Here is a 4,207-nt window from a genome sequence, read left to right on the forward strand (position 1 = left end):
TGTGAGTCACGGTACGCTCCGGTCCTATCTGTCATGTGGCGTCTCTCTCTCTCTCTCTCTCTCTCTCTCTCTGTCTGTCTGTCTGTCTCTCTCCCTCCCTGTCTGTCTGTTTCTCTCTATCTCTCCCCATCCATCTCTGTCTTTCTATGTCTGTCTCGTTCTCTGTCAGTCTGTCAGACGCCCCGTGCCGGGGAGGGCCCTGCCCCTTCCATGAAAGTGAGAAGCGCGGGCTTAGGTGCTTCGAGGGGCCGAGAGGAATGTGGACAGACGGGCCTTGCTGGGCTTCCCCACTCGGTGTATGATTTCGGGAGGTCGAGGCCGGGTCCCCACTTGGATGCGAGGGGCGTTTTCAGACGTTTCTCTCTGTCACGTGTGGCGTCTGTACTTCTCCTAGTTCCCTGATAAGCTCCTCGACTTAAAAAGAAACAGTTAAGGCCGGGCGTGGTGGCTCACGTCTGTCATCCCAGCACTTTGGGAGGCCGAGGCGGGTGGATCATCTGAGGTTGGGAGTTCGAGACCAGCCTTGCCAACACGGCGAAACCCCGTCTCTACTAAAAATACAAAACTGAGTCTGGAGCGGTGGGTGGGGCGGGTGCCTGTGATGCCAGCTACTCGGGAGGCTGAGGCGGGAGAATCGCTGGAACCTGGGAGGCGGAGGCTGCAGTGAGCCGAGATCGCGCCACTGCACTACAGCCCAGGCTGCAGAGTGAGTGAGACTCTGTCTCTAAATAAATAAATAAATAAATAAATAAATTCTCTTCCGTGCTGACTGACACTTGCGGGCATCGGTTGTCTTCGGGCATCACCTAGCGGCCACTGTTCTTTCCGTTTGTACTACGGCGACTGCAAACAAATAAAACGTTGAGACGCACCCCACCAATCTCACCAATCTGCCTTTTCTTTCTTTCTTTCTTTCTTTCTTTCTTTCTTTCTTTCTTTCTTTCTTTTTCTTTCTTTCTCTTTCCTTCTTCCTTCCTTCCTTTCTTTCTTTCTCTTTCTTTCTCTTTCTTTCTTCCTTCCTTCCTTCCTTCCTTTCTCTTTCTCTCTCTCTCTCTCTCTCTCTCTCTCTCTCTTTCTTTCTTTCTTTCTTTCTTTCTTTCTTTCTTTCTTTCTTTCTTTTTCTTTTTTTTTTTCTTTAGACGCAGTGTCACTCTTGTCGCCCAGGGTGGAGTCCGATGGCGCGATCTCGGCTCACCGCAACCTCCGCCTCCTAGGTTCGACTGATTCTCCTGCCTCAGCCTTCCCGGGTGACGGGAATGCGCCATCATGCCCGGCTAATTTTCCTATTTTCGGTACACGCGGGGTCTCTCCATCTTGGTCAGTCTCGTCTTCAACTTCCGACCGTTGGAGAATTTTAACTTTCTTGGTGGTTGCTTCTCTTTTTTTTTTTTTTTTCGTTTTTCTTTTCTTTCCTTCTCCTCCCCCACCCCCACCCCCCATGTTCTCCTCCTCCTCCTCCTCCTCCTCCTCCTCCTCCTCCTCCTCCTCCTCCTTCTTTTTCATTTTTTTCAGCTGGGCTCTCCTACTTGTCTTGCTCTGTTGCTCACGCTGGTCTCAAACTCCTGGCCTTGACGTTTCTCCCGTCACCTCCACCGTCTGGTTGTTGAAATGAGCATCCCTTGTAACATGGAAAGGATGAAAAAAATAAAGAGAAAGACGAGAACCGCCGAGTGAACCTTTCTCTTGCCGTCTCCCAGGGTGGACCTTGGACCCGAGAAGACGGAGGGAGCTTGGCTGAGTGGGTTCTCGGTGCTAAATCCTCCCGAGGGCCTCCTTCCCTCTCCCCACGTCCCCGCTTCTCCCCCCGGCTTCCAGGTCTATCTCCTGCCACACGTCTCTGCCTCGGCGTCCCCCACCGGCTACCTGCCACCTTCCGGGGAGCTCTGAGGCGGATGCCCGCCCCACGATCGCGTCCCGCTACCCTCCCCAGGCTGGCCTTTCCCGGGCGACCCCAGGGGAACCGTGTTGACGCTGCTTTCGAATCCTCCGGCGGAGACTTCCCCGGGTGGGCCGGATGGGATGAGACTGGACCACCCCGGACCGTGCTGTTCTTGGGGGTGGGTTGACGTACAGGGTGGACTGGCAGCCCCAGCCTTGTGAAGGGGGCCCGGGTATGGAAATGGCACATACGATGCCCTCCTTCCGGTCAGCCTGCCTGCAGCTTCCTCAGGCGTGAAGACGACTTCCCATCACAACCTGCTTTCTTCCCTTTCTCCACCACACAGATGAGTGAGACCCATGAGAGGGAGAAACAGCCCCGTAGATACTTGTTGACCTTCACTGGTGGAATCCTCAGTCATCTACAGACAGACAGGTGACCAGACGGGGACCCAAATCAAACACCATTTCCGGGTCCTCGTGGTGGGATTGGTCTCTCTCTCTCTCTCTCTCTCACACACACACACACACACACACACACACACACACACACACACACAATTTCCGCATCTAGTTCACAAACCACACTCACTTATCCTTTGCACGGTACGCAGGCTCGGTAAAACCCACCCCACCCTCCACCCGTCGGCTGATGAAACCCCTTCTCTGGGCCGGGCACGGTGGCTCACGCCTGTCATTCCAGCGCTTTGGGAGGCCGAGGCGGGTGGATCCCTCGTGGCCAGGAGTTCAAGACCGGGCTGGCCGACGTGGCGAAACCCCATCTCTATGAGATCTAGAACAATTAGCCAGGCCTGGTGGCATAGGCTTGGAACCACAACTACTCGGGAGACTGCGGCGGGCCAGTGGCTTCAACCGGGGAGGCCGAGCTTGCGGTGAGCTGACATCGTGCCACGGCCATCCAGCCCGGGTGACGGTGCGAGACTCTGTCGCCATACCGTAAAATCATGATATTATTAGAAGATGAGTTGTGCGGGGTGATGCCCGCCTGTACTCGCGGCTACGCGGGAGGCTGAGATAAGGAGGAGATCACTTGAGGCCCCACAGGTCGAGGCTTCAGTCAGCCGTGACCCACTGTATCCTGGGCAGTCACCGGTCAAGGAGATATGCCCCCTCCCCGTTTTCTTTTCTTTTCTTTTCTTCCCTTCTCTTTTCTTCTTTTTTCTTCTCTCTTTCTTTCTTTCTTTCTTTCTTTCTTTCTTTCTTTCTTTCCTCCTTTCTTCTTTCTTTCCTGCCTGACTGCCTTCCTGACTTTCTTCCTTCCTCCCTTCCTCCCTCGCTCCCTTCCTTCTTTCTTCCCACCTCGGCCTCCCACAGTGCTGGGATGACTGGCGTGAGGCACCGTGCCTGCTGGGCCTAAAGATACACCCTTTGAAAGTAAGGCGCAGAGAGCGCCTTCCAGTCATCTGATGGATGGACTGATTGAGAGACGGCGTCTCACTCTGTCACCCTGGCAGTGGTGCCATCGTAACTCACTCACTGCAGCGTGGACGCTCCTGGGCTCAACCGATCCTTCCACCTCAGCCTCCAGAGTACAGTCCCTGAGACCGCACGCACGCGCCACTGTGCCCAGATCATTTTTAATTTTGTTTTTTTCCCGAGACAGACAGACGGGGTTTCGCTCTTGTTGCCCAGACTGCAGTGCGATGGCGTCATCTTGGCTCACCGCAACCTCTGCCTCCCGGGTTCAAGCGATCCTCCTGCGTCAGCCTCCCGAGTAGCTGGGATTGCAGGCATGCGACACCACGTCTGGCTGATTTGGTATTTTTAGTAGAGACGGGGCTTCTCCGTGTTGGTCAGGCTGGTCTCGAACTCCCGACCTCAGGTGATCCGCCCTCCCCGGCCTCGCGAAGTGCTGGGATGGCAGGCGTGAGCCGCCACGCCCGGCCTTCAATTTTGAATGTGTTTCCACAGACGGGGTCTCATCATTTTGTGGCAACCTTCCTGATCCGGCGACTCAAAGTGCTGGCGTGACGGGCGTGAGCCACTGCGCCTGGACTCCGGGGAATGATTCACGACCACGACCGCTGTACTGATTCTTTCTTTATCTTTCTTTCTTTCTTTCTTTCTTTCTTTCTTTCTTTCTCTCTTTCTTTCTCTCTTTCTTTATTTTCTTTCTTTCTTTCTTTCTTTCTTTCTTTCTTTCTTTCTTTCTTTCTTTTCTTTCTTTCTTTCCTTTCTTTCTCTCTCTCTCTTTCTTTCTTTTTATTGATGATTTTTTTTATTATTTATTTATTTGTTTGTTTATTTGGAGACGGAGTCTCGCTCTGGGCCAGGCGAGGCGAGGCTAGGCGCATCGCTTTGGGCGCCG

General features: G+C 53.8%; 1 long non-coding RNA gene across 3 annotated transcripts in view; it reads left to right on the forward strand.

The window, feature by feature from the left end:
• The window catches only part of LOC134736128 (uncharacterized), a 3,106-nt gene extending 1,642 nt beyond the window's left edge, over positions 1 to 1,464 (forward strand). For all 3 annotated transcript variants that reach the window (XR_010119869.1, XR_010119870.1, XR_010119868.1), the window contains 2 exons: positions 1 to 11; positions 1,140 to 1,464. The exon at positions 1 to 11 is cut by the window's left edge and continues 87 nt beyond it. This is a non-coding gene — a long non-coding RNA (uncharacterized lncRNA). The remainder of the gene's footprint in view (positions 12 to 1,139) is intronic.
• Positions 1,465 to 4,207: the final 2,743 nt, after the last annotated feature.

This window comes from Symphalangus syndactylus, chromosome Y (assembly GCF_028878055.3).
Source record: "Symphalangus syndactylus isolate Jambi chromosome Y, NHGRI_mSymSyn1-v2.1_pri, whole genome shotgun sequence".
In the NCBI taxonomy this organism is placed as follows: domain Eukaryota; kingdom Metazoa; phylum Chordata; class Mammalia; order Primates; family Hylobatidae; genus Symphalangus; species Symphalangus syndactylus.